Source organism: Mustela lutreola, chromosome 1, assembly GCF_030435805.1.
Source record: "Mustela lutreola isolate mMusLut2 chromosome 1, mMusLut2.pri, whole genome shotgun sequence".
In the NCBI taxonomy this organism is placed as follows: domain Eukaryota; kingdom Metazoa; phylum Chordata; class Mammalia; order Carnivora; family Mustelidae; genus Mustela; species Mustela lutreola.
In genome coordinates this window covers 124,319,278-124,331,953 of record NC_081290.1, presented here as the reverse complement: position 1 = coordinate 124,331,953, position 12,676 = coordinate 124,319,278, and the positions used below count along the sequence as shown (strand labels likewise).

The window sequence follows — 12,676 nt, the reverse complement described above, 5'->3', positions numbered from 1 at the left end:
AAGATTTTCTAGTAGTCAAGAGGAGTTCACTGTTCCAGAAGCCTCTCCATCCCTTTACCTTCTATTCGCAGAAGATTCCCTCTGCTTTACCTCAGCCCCCTCCTGGACTTGGTCATTACTTAACAGTCATCCAAGCTCTCAGCGATTAACTCGGGCCTCCTGCGTCTTGCTCAGAGTACACTGATTTCCTTCCTCTTTCCCCAATCCATTAGTCATCTCCTTCCTTGTCTTCCTTGCTCATTCAGTACAGATTGAGGCCAATGTTTGGTGCAAGCTGGCATTCACAGGTGGAGGTGTCAGCAGCCCCTAGGGGTCTCATTCTCTCAGCACCATATGGAGAGTTGTACTTGACCCCAAAACTCCTGATTCACCAGGAAATAGCTCCTTCCTTCTTTTTATAGAAAAATCTAGCTGGGCATGGCCACCAGATAGTCGGAACCTTCCTGCCAGCTGCTGGGGGTGGAGGGGTGGGGTGCTGGGGATGCACAGCCCCTTTCATTCACAATCATATCATTGTAACACCTTTCTTTGGTATTGCCAAACATGGGGTTGAAGACCAGGGCTTTACCTCCAAAGACCTCCCCAATCTCCATAAGTCTTCCCCGTTCAGTATGTCCAGTATGAACAATCTGTGTTTCCTCACTAGAATAGCATGTAAAATCCCACACAAAAAGCTTCAAGCCCTGCCTCCCCTGAATCAGATTGCTCTACCAAACAGAAATTCTAGACCCACCACTGTCTCTTCTCCTCATGTTTCTATTTCTCCTATATGACATTAAATCCCAAACCTAAGAGTGCCCTCCCACCTGCTTTATAAGAGGACAGCAGTCATTTTTATTCCATTTCTCTCACTAAAGTACCCTCACTCTCCACCATATGTGACCCTCTCACCACGTTTCTCCTGCCATTGACCATCTCTGCCCCCTCATATCCTCTCAGGTATGACTTTCCTTCTTACTTCACAGAGCACAGTAAAGTCATCTGAAGAAATCCCTACAACTTCCCACTTCTGAATCTCCATCCACACCCATCCTCCTCCCTCTGCCACAATAAAAGGGGGAGCCCTTATTGCAGTGTGGCTGGTCCGCCCCCCCCACACACACCCCCAGTCAGTCCAGTATGGAACATTGTCCCTCCCTGCATTCTCAGGAACCATGCCCTGCTTATAATGGCTTCTCACTGTACTCTGCCACTACAGACCATTACTACCAGTATTTACACCTGCTCAAGTCTCTTCCAGTTATTTAAAAAACAAACAACAATATGGACCCTCAGCTCTATGGTCAAATAATCTTCAACAAAGCAGGAAAAAATATACAGTGGAAAAAAGATAGTCTCTTCAATAAATGGTGCTGGGAAAATTGGACAGCTATGTGTAGAAGAATGAAACCCAACCATTCTCTTACACCACACACAAAGATAAACTCAAAATGGATAAAAGACCTCAACATGAGGCAGGAATCCATCAGAATTCTAGAGGAGAACATAGGCAGTAACCTGTTTGACATTGGCCTCAGCAACTTCTTTCAAGACATATCTCCAAAGGCAAAGGAAACAAAAGCGAAAATGAATTTTTGGGACTTCATCAAGATCAAAAGCTTCTGCACAGCAAATGAAACAGTCAACAAAACAAAGAGGCAACCCAGACAATGGGAGAAGATATTCGCAAATGACAATACAGACAAAGGGCTGATATCCAGGATCTATAAAGAACTACTCAAACTCAACACACACAAAACAGATAGCCATGTCAAAAAATGGGCAGAAGACATGAACAGACACTTCTCCAAAGACATACAAATGGCTAACAGACACATGAAAAAATGTTCATCATCACTAGCCATCAGGGAGATTCAAATCAAAATCACATTGAGATACCACCTTACACAAATTAGAATGGCCAAAATTAACAAGACAGTAAACAATGTGTGTTGGAGGGGATGCGGAGAAAGGGGAACCCTCTTACACTGTTGGTGGGAATGTAAGTTGGTACAGCCACTTTGGAAAACAGTGGGGATATTCCTTAAGAAATTAAAAATACAGCTTCTGTATGACCTTTCAATTGCACTACTGGGTATTTACCCCAAAGATACAGATGTAGTGAAAAGAAGGGCCATCTGTACCCCAATGTTTATAGCAGCAATGGCCACAGTCACCAAACTGTGGAAAGAACCAAGATGCCCTTCAATGGACGAATGGACAAGGAAGATGTTGTCCATATATACTATGGAGTATTATGCCTCCATCAGAAAGATGAATACCCAACTTTTGTATCAACATGGACAGGACTGGAAGAGATTATGCTGAGTGAAATAAGTCAAGCAGAGAGAGTCAATTATCATATGGTTTCACTTATTTGTGGAGCATAAGAAATAACATGGAGGACATGGGATATGGAGAGGAGAAGGGAGTTGGGGGGAATTGGAGGGGGAGATGAACCATGAGAGACTGTGGACTCTGAAAAACAATCTGAGGGGTTTGGAGGGGTGAGAGGGTGGGTGAGCCTGGTGGTGGGTATTATGGAGGGCATGTATTGCATGGAGCACTGGGTGTGGTGCATAAACACTGAATTCTGGAACACTGAAAAGAAATTAAATAAATAAAAATTTAAAAAAATAAATAGGAAAAAAAAGCAAACAACAAAAAAATTCATCTCCCTCAAGCTTCTCTCTTTCTCTCTCCCTCTCTCCCCATTTATAGTTCAAATTCTGAAAAGAGATTTTATATTCAATGTCCCTATTTCCTCACCTCTTTCCCAGACTGCACTCCTCTCCAGTCCAGTTTCCACCCCGATGACCCCAAACAGCAAGAAAGAGGTAAAATTGACTTTAAGTACATTTTATTTCACCCAAAATATTCTCACTTCAATATGGAATCAATATGTTAAAATGAATGAAACATTTTACGTTCTTGTTTTCATCCTAAGTCTATGAAACCCAGTGCATAGTTTACATTTACAGTAAATCCCAACTAAGACCAACAACATTTCAAATGTTCGAGAGTCACATGTAGCTAATAGGTACCATTATTGGATAGTACAGATCTAGAATGATCTTTTTTCAGGGCAAAATCTGATCGTGTCACACTACCCCCATATTAAAAATTCTTCTGAGACTTCTGACTTGCTCTTAGCTTGAGGATCTTAAGACCCTGGCAGAGTCTGTGGAATGGCTTCTGCTTAAACTTCTGGTCTCTGTCCCTTCTCCCCATCATCATCTGTGTGCCAGCCACATTGGTCTCTCAGGTTTTCAGACACACAGAGTCTCCACACCCACCGACATCCTTTGCCTATCCCTTTCGTGAATGCCATCCTTTACTAACACCCCCTTCACCATCACTGTCCACTTCACCTGCCTGAGCACTACCTGCCATCGATGTTCTCACTTCTTCGGTCTCAACAACCCTTCATGTCCCATACTCTAAAGCCTTGTTATGTGTTCCTTTCCTTCACAGCATTTATTTCCCTTTCTAACTACCCTCCCACTTGTATGATTAATGTCTGCCTCTCTCACCAGAAAATGAAAAGGAATTTTTTCTTTATTTAGTTCATCAATGTATCTTCAATGGTTATCCAGTAATTGGCACACAATAGGTATTTGCTAAAAACCTTTAAATAAATAAATGAGCAAATCAAGATAATCAAGAAAAAGGAACTATAAATTGGGGTACAGAAGGAGAAGTCAGGGAATACTATCAAATTTGGTTTGTCGAAGCCAGTTTGGGGATGGAGGAGTGGGAGGAAATTACTCCTGTTGAGACCCTATCTTGTGCCAAGACCTCTGCTCACTGTTTTATGGATGTTTGTTTAATCCTGCAACAAGTCTGTGAGGGGGGCATTATCTTCCTTTTAAATTCAAGGAGGCTCAGAAGGGCTCAGGAACTTGCTAAGTAACAAAGCTGGGATTGGAACCATTATCAGTCTGGTTTCAAAGCCCACAAGCTACACATTTCACTAGATCTCCACAGACAGGTTCCTATGCTTCATAATCTTGCTACACTTATTCAATGAGAACATTAGTAAACACTCAAATACTAGAAAACTGAATTTTTGGTGGAATGGGTGTCTGTGTGCCCATTTTGTTGCAAGATTTCTCCTTAATTTCTCTTTGTTCTGTCTTGTTGTTGGTTGTTGCAAGATTTCTTTACACAGATGTGGCCCAAATGCATGGCGCAATTCAAGGATGATTGCCACATGGGAGAGTCGTAAGTGGAATCAACGTTGCCTACAATGATGTCACTTGCTCTGGTAAGTCCAAGAAGAAAGTTAAATGATAAATGAATCATGGCTTGAAACCCCAGGACACTGAAATCCCAGTTGATTTTCTGTCCTGTTTGAGCAAGGTCATGTATCCAATGCGCTAACAGAATGCTTGGTCTTCAGAGAGAGATCAATTATTAGCTATTATTATCATCATTATCATTGGAGCTTCTCACTTTCTGTCCTACAGAAGCATACAGGTTCTTAAAAATATTCGATGCTGGCTCTGAAAGACTCCCTCCGAGTCGTGGCCATAAATCAGCTCCTGGAGTGATCCAGGGCACCCACCAACCGTGGCCCAGGCAGCACACACCCAAAGCTGAACTGACTGATTTCCAGGGCTCCACGCACCTGGTTGTGCCCCACCTCCACAGCCTGATGGGGACTGGGCCTATTGAGGGTTGGTGCTGTGTCTCTTGCACAGGTTAGCTTTATGACCCAGCAGATCACAAGTCCTAGTTTTTACATGTATTAAATGGCGTGGGTGGGGGAACAGGATGATACTTATCCAGAAGACAGCACCCAGAACCTGGTAAAGGCTCAGTATTAGATGTTCTTGTTAGGAAAGGCCCTAGGATTTAGACTACGGGAACTTCGACCACTCCAGTTTGCTGGAGATTGGGCCAGTCCAATCAAGTTGCTGACAGGGCAGGATGCAAATAATGAGGACATCTGTCCTGGGGAAAAGAATATCCCATAGTCACTTCTGGTTCTGGTCACCTTTAATTTCCTGATTCAAGGAGCTCCTACCCTGACCCCCCAAGAACCTTGTGGGCTTTCTGATGACATCCCCAGGTATGGAGGGAACAGTGGGAATACCACCTCATCAGTGTGAGCATGCTATGGGTCCAGTGGGTTCGAGTTCTACCTTAACTGTTCATCTGTCGAAAGGTCCAGACTGTCTATTGGAAAGTTAGGATGCAATAGTTCTTGTCTGTTGTGAGAAAAATATTTCAGAGTGATTTTAAAACTTTCCTGACATCAGGAGGATAGCACAGGAAGGCAGTGTGGTGCAGTGGTTACGAGAGATGGTGAGTCCTGTTGCTAACTGCACCATTGCACCCGAGTCTTGTCCCTGAGAAGTGAATGTCAGAGAGTCATGGAAATCAGGCAAGGCCCAGGCAGGACTCATCGGGTACCAGCATCTATAAACACGAGATATGGGTTACTTGGTAAGTAGAGCCAAATGAATAAATGTGCTTGTTTTATGGAAAATCAACTGGAGAAGCACAACTGTCTGTAAATATCTGAGCACAAACATTAGGCAAAAGTAGGTAACCATGGGGGAATTGAGAAGAGAAAGGGGAATTGTTGGTCAGTTGACTGAGGAACTTTTAGACATAAAATCATACAGCTTCAGGGATGCCTGGGTGGCTCAGTCAGTTAAGCTGCTGCCTTCAGCTCAGGTCATGATCCCAGAGTCCTGGGATCAAGCTCAGCTGTGGGCTCCCTGTTTGGTGGGAAGCCTGCTCTCCCTCTCCACTCCCTCTGCTTGTGTTCCCTCTCTCCTCTTGCTGTCTCTCTCTTTGTCAAATACATAAATACAATCTTTTTTTTTTTTTTTAAATCACACAGCTTCAAAGCTACGTTGACAAATAATAAAAATTCAAAAGAGAAAATTAAACAATGTGAATGGATATGGACTTCTGGGTAAATTTTTTCCCTCACTCTCCTAAAAAGCATTTGTTTCTGATCTTAAGAGAACTGCTAGGGAAATTATCAGATAGATGACTACTGTTCAAAGGATCAGCCTGCAAACCCGTCTAGTCTCTGACCCACTGAGCTCTATAACCCAGAGGACAAGGAGACACTTGATTCAGTGTAGACCGAATATAAAATCACTAACGCTCCCCATTACTTTACTTTCAAAAAGGCAGACATTATCAAGCAAGAATTGTTCCTGAGGGACCCGGAAAAGACAAACTGGCCAACAATTCTCTATGGAAATTGTGCCAGAAACAGCATTCACTTGTACTAATAAGCCCCTTTGATAAAAAGCACATACTCTGGGGCGCCTGGGTGGCTCCGTGGGTTAAGCCTCTGCCTTCAGCTCGGGTCATGGTCTCAGGGTCCTGGGATCGAGCCCCATGTCGGGCTCTCTGCTCAGCAGGGAGCCTGCTTCCCCCTCTCTCTCTGCCTGCCTCTCTGCCTGCTTGTGATCTCTCTCTCTGTTAAATAAAACTTAAAAAAAAAAAAGAAAAAGAAAAAAGCACATACACTAAGAAATGCAATTATTATTGGGCTTTCTGACTTTGATATGAACATTGTTTCCTTCTGGGATGAGCTCAGTTTCCCTCAGAAAGTAAGGGTGTTGCTGGAATGGGTAAAGGTCAGAGCATTGCCTCCTGCAGGTTCAGCTGGAACAGAAAAGGGAAAGCATTTGGGAAGAAGGGGAATCCCATCAGAAGTAGAGAATCGAGTCCAGGAAATAGGAGGGGACAGAAAAAGGAGGTGGGGAGAAACCCAGTTCATGAAGCCTGCATTTGTGGAGGCTTTTTACCTCCTCATTACGGGATGGCTACAGCCCTAGTCTGTGGGCCCAACAGTGACTTACCATTATTCACTTTCACAGGAGAGAGCCATGGGACTTGGCTTTGGGAAGGAAAGGGGCATGGCTCTCTTTTCCAAGAATGAAGGATAGGTCTGCCAGGAGATGTTTCCCTGGTGTTCGCAGAAACACTAGAAGAGTTGTTCTGTTTCAAACCTCAGAAACTTGCACAACTGGGCCCACGCCAGCTATGCCAGGAACCAGGACGGGTGACTCTGTTTGGCTCCGGCTGTCCAGTGAGCAGCTACCTTATTTGCTCTTGCATAATATGTATCACAGAAATTTCAGTTTTAGGAAACGAAAGTGACTGTGGAGAACCCAGACTTCCTCTGGTATGGAAATTGTCCCTTGTCTTGTCTGGCATGCTGCCATCTGTCCAGGAAGCAGATTCCGAAAGGTTTTATGGAGGGAAAGTGGAAAGAGGCAACTATCAAGCTCCCACTGGGGGCCAGGTAGACTCCTTCAGTCAACACATGCTTATTTAGCATGTCTTTTCATCAGGCACAGTGCTGGTTGGTAGGGGGACCAGCACAAAAGCCATGGCCTCTGACCTCAAGAAGCTTGCAGTCGTGAGGAAGAGACAAATTGAGCGAGTAGTTCCAGGAGAGACAACCTGAATCTGAACAACATGACTCATGAGGCACAAGTCTCTTAAAATCCCTATGAAAGAATTATGATCCCGTTGTGCAGATTGGCAGCCTGAGGCTCATAGACATTAGAGAGGCATCGTCAGGATTTGAACCACTGATATCTAATTCCAAAGACCATGTTCTTTCTCTTGGTTGAGTTGAGGATCTGCCATTTGTAGGTCACCAGAGTGAGAGCCTGAATAACAATTTACTCTTTTACAAGACTTTCATACCCTCAAAGGGAGAAAAGCTGCACAAATGGATCTATTTACCGGGAGTATTAGAATGGGAAGCCACAGGAAATGTGGATGGGTGGGTGGCCCTTACTGGGTGGGTGGCCTCAAGTGTGTCATTCAGTATTTCAGGGCCTCAGGTGCTTGGGAACCTTTAAGGGGTTATTGAAAGGTTAAATTAGGGGCGCCTGGGTGGCTCAGTTGGTTAAGCGTCTGCCTTCAGCTCAGGTCATGGTCCCAGGGTCCTGGGATCGAGCCCCTCATTGGGCTCTCTGCTCAGCATGGAATCTCTCTCTCTGCCCCACCCCTGTGCTCTCTCTCTCTCTCAAATAAGTAAATGAAATCTTTAAAATAAAGGTTAAATTAGATGGTAGAGGTGAAAAGTCATCTGTAAACTCAAACCACTGTCCTCATGCCTATTACTGTTATGGCTTTTCAGCTTGGAAGACAGGACACCTCCCTTGGAGGAAAGGACAGGGGTGCTTGCTGCCCAGTGTGAATGATTTGAGTTCCCTAGTGTCAAGGTTCCTCTCTCATCACCTGAGCCCCTGAGCAGAAGTCACCTGGCCGTCTTCATGCTGCCCTGTGGGAGTCTGGGCTCGGTGAGCCATGCAGAATGTTGACCTGCCAGCAGCTGTTCTGCCATCAGTCAATGAGAAGCTTCTCTTTGTCTCTGGGGTCACATGTGTTCTGCCAGCATCCATTGAAATAAGACGGGCTCCTTCGCAATTAGGGCAAAATCTCCAGTACTTCGTTGTTCCTCACAGTGCTGTCTTTGTCTCCCTTTGCTGAGTTCACGGATGACCATGAACTCAGGGGCTTAATACAACACAGGTTTTCTATCTGACAGAGAGCTGGAGGGCAGACACCCCAGATGGGTTTCCTTGCACTAAGAGCAAAGTGTCCTCAGGGCCGCATCTCTTGCTGGAGGCACTAGGGAAAAATTTGTTCCTATGCCTTCTCTGCCTTTTAGAGGCCACTGCATTCCGTGGCTCGTGCCTCTCTCCTCCATCTTCAAAGCCGGCTGCTCTGTCCCTCCAGCTCTCTCTAGGACTTAGACTCCTCGGCCTCCTCTCACTTATAAAGACACTGGTGATTACCTTGGGCCTACCCAGATAATCCAGAATGATCTCTCCACCTCAAAACCAGTTGATTAGCCCCCTTAATTCCACCGGCAGTAACCTTCATTCCTCTTTGCCCTGCAACATAATAAGTTCACAGCTTCCAGAGGTGAAGTTGTGGACATCTTTGGGGGACCGTAATTCTACCACAAGTTGTGTGGAAAAGAATCCAGAAATTTGATAGTTGATAGAGGGAAGCCACTTTGCTATAGAACATTTACCACAGAACATCCACGTATCTGATTTCTGGCTGCCTCCTCATCTCTTGCATTTCTCGGGAGAATTTTAACTACCATCATAGAATAAATACTTATAATATGTTTATGAAGTTGCCTAAAGGAGAAACAGCTCTATGCCAAATTGAGGCCTGTCCTCATGACACACATTGAGGTTCATATTTAAAACACCGGATTCCACTAAGTGACTTCACATACATTATGCAGCCTAAATTGTATGTCAGACCATTCCAGACATGTCTGGTGAAAATACTGACAGCCATTTTCTCATGACACAGGTAAGACCAGTGGAAATTTTGTTTTGTTGATATGGATTAAGAAACACTCATTTTGTATGATCCTACTTTTTGCTTTAGCATAAAGTTAATTCTACCATGGATCAAATCCTGTCAGCTTGGTGCCTAATGCACCTTGGAATTCGATCATAATCCTGTGACAAAGTTTAACTGCTATAGCCATTCCAATACATGTGATAAGTATATGTAATGCATTTACTACGTGTATATCTTTTATGTAATGAATTTGTTATGGGCAGCTATCTCTCTTTTAAGTTAAGCGAAAAAAAGTTCCTTCCCATTTTTTCATTCATATCTATTGCATGCCCACTATATGCTAAGCAATGATGTTGAAGAAATACATGTGAACAGAACAAAACTCTCCACCCTCGTGAGCTCAATTCTTGTCAGGAAGAGGGGGAGACCACATGGCAGGCTATGGCTTCACTGGGTCCTCCACTTAGGCTCTTATCCAGATGAAATCCAGGTACCGACTAGGGCTCTCATCACAAGCTAAACTAGGAAAAATTCACCTCCAAGATCCCTCCTGGTTTCAGCCAAATTCATTTACTTACGTTTTGATTGAGGTTTTAGCTTCTTGCTTGGGGTCATTGCTGGCTCCTAGACTAAGCCACCTGCACTTTCTCGCCACTTGGGCTTCTCCAACATGACCCCTTACTTTATGACAGCTTTCCCCTTCAAAGACAGCAACAGAGTTTGCGAGCAAGATGGAGTCTTATACAAAGTAACATATTTATGGGAGTGACAGATATCCCATCACCTTCACCACATTCTATTGGTTACAAGTAAGTCACGGGTCCCCCTACACTTGACAGGAGGATATCCACTTTAGTGTCTACCTGCTATATCCTGGGACAGAGGCCCTATTAGAGCTCCTCTTGGAAATTGGCACATTGTCAACTTTGCCCACCTTCTATGGCCAAACTAGACAGTAGGCCAAGCCTGATGATGGGACAAAGAAGTATAGTCTGCCCACAGAGAGGTGCTGTGCACCCCAGGGGAGATAGTGGATGGGATCTACCCTGTGTCCAGTTGAAATCAGTCTGGTCTGAGACCTCTTAGCAGGTCACCAGCATAGAGTGAAAGTGAAAGTTACAGCTGAGTGTGGCGTCCTCTAGAGAGGGAGAGAAGAAGGCCCAGGGCCCAGTCTTATTGTCATTCACTCACAGGGCAATAAGGAGGCCAGGGGAGGAGTTAGAAAAGGAGGAGTAATGGGGAACAGAGGAAAACCTCCAGTGGGAGAATTTATAGTAGGAGAGGTTCAAAAAGGAGGGCTGGTCTGTAGCGTCAGATCTCATGAAGAAGTAGAGAAACCACTGCCTTGATGAGAGATGCCAAGTCCCACTGGGGCTATCTTAGAGTCATTGACTCCCTGGTTCAGGTCATCAGCCTATGGCAACGTGAACAGCAAAGAAATAGCTACAACTCAGGGGCTCCTGGGTGGCTCAGTTTGTTGAGCGTCCGACTCTTGGTTTTTGGCTCAGATCATGATCCAGGGCTGTGAGGTTGAGCCCCATGTCCAGCTCCCCATTCAGCAGAGTGTTTCTCTCTGTCTCTCCCTCTGCCCCTCCCCGCTCCTCCCTCACTAATAAATAAATATGGAACATCTGTGTGGCTCAGTCAGTTAGGCATCCAACTTTTGGTTTAGCTCAGGTCATTATTTCAGGGTGGTGGAACTGAACTCTGCATTGGGTTCCCCAACTGGGTGGAGAGTCTGTTTCTCTCGTGCTCTCCCTCTGTCCCTTCCCTCGCCCATGTGCACTGGCTCTCTCCCTGTCTCCCTCTAAAATAAATTAATAATAATCAATCATTCCTCTAAAAAAAAATAGCTACAGCTCAGCTTCCATCTTCTGCTGCTCAGACACATCCTGCTCTGCTGTGTACACGTAAATGTCCTGTCACTCAGCATTGAACTTTCATGAAGTACCTTCTCCAGGCCAGGCACCGGACTGAGCATTTTGGTCAAGAGGAGAAAGAGTTGTGATTCAGGAAGGGACTCAAGTTATCAGGATGTAGGCCCAAAGCAGAAGGGCCCATGGGAAAACTGTCCAAGGGAGCAAGGAGCCCTGCCCCACACCTGAGGTCCTGCTCAGTGGCTGAGGACCGACACAAACCAGCCTGGGCCTTTCCCTACCTGAAGATTCCCTGCCTGCACGTTAGGCCAGCTCTTCTCACAGGAATGACTGAAGAATAAAAGGAAACAAAGCAGCAGTATATAAACTTCTGATTTTAGCAACAAGGTGGGGTTATGACTCAGTTTATTCTCTTAGCTACAAAAGACACAGCCAAGTCTTACCCAGCTGCTGGCTCACCTGGGTTTCATGCCACATTAAAGGGCCTGTTGGCCATGTTTTCCCTTTGCAATGACCAACTATCCCAGTTCCTTCAGGACTATTTTGGTTTTAGATACTGGGCCACGGGGGTGGCTGATCACTCGCCATCATCTCTTCTAGTAGATTCTGCAATGAACTGAAAGGTACTGGTGTGGCAAAAATCTGGATTTCAAGTTAATACATCAGGTAGACCCAACCTCAGATCCATTTGTGTGCTCTGGGACTTCCAAGCTGTGTGATCTTAGAGAAATTACTCTTTATTCTAAAATGTAAATAATATTTGCTTCATGGGTTCATTAGAAAGTTCTCACTTCACTTTGCTCCGTGACACTGGCCACCACTTTCTTCCCCCAACACAGAGAGCCCACCCTCCCACTTTGCACTTCTTGTTTCTTCTGTCTGGAAGGCATATTCTCAGATGGGCTCTTTCTTGTCATTCAGGTCTCTGCTGAACTGTTACCTCTTCCCGAGGTCTTCCCTGACCACTCACTCAGGAGGACCTCCCAACGCTCCAGGGGGCTTGTCTTGCACCTATTCGATTTCCTTCCTAGTGCTGAACACAATTGGGAATTGTCTTGTTTGTGAATATGGTTGGAGCCTTCTAAAATGGCTTTCCCAAATCCCCATCTGCTGATATTCATGTCCTTGTGTCATCCCTCCCCCTGAGTTTGGACAGGACTTAGGGACTTGCTTCTAGCAAATGGAATACAGCAAAGCGACGGGACGTCACTTCAGAGCTTACATTCTAAAAGACGTTAATCCACCCGCCCCCCACTTGCTTGCTCTGATGAAGCTGATCAAATGGAGAGGTGGATGTGGCCAAACACTGAAGCAGCCGGTAGCCAACCACCAGCAAGAAATCACACCAAAGGGCTTGGAAGCAAGTTCTCCCTCAGCAGAGCCTTAATGTGACTGCCTCCTGGCTAGCACCCTGCCTGTGGCCCCTGAGAAACTGTGAGGCAGAAGTCCCAAGCTAAGCCACAGAAACTGTGAGGTAGTAAATGTTGTCACTAAATTCTGAG

At 45.1% G+C, this 12,676-nt stretch overlaps 1 long non-coding RNA gene across 2 annotated transcripts in view; it reads left to right on the top strand.

The window, feature by feature from the left end:
* LOC131831510 (uncharacterized) overlaps positions 1 to 12,676 on the top strand; it is an 18,879-nt gene extending 6,203 nt beyond the window's left edge. Inside the window, exons 2-3 of one of the 2 annotated variants that reach the window (XR_009353664.1) lie at positions 4,137 to 4,246; positions 12,322 to 12,676. This is a non-coding gene — a long non-coding RNA (uncharacterized LOC131831510). Of the gene's footprint in view, positions 1 to 4,136; positions 4,247 to 12,095 lie in introns of both variants that reach the window. The other variant, XR_009353663.1, reaches the window with a different exon arrangement.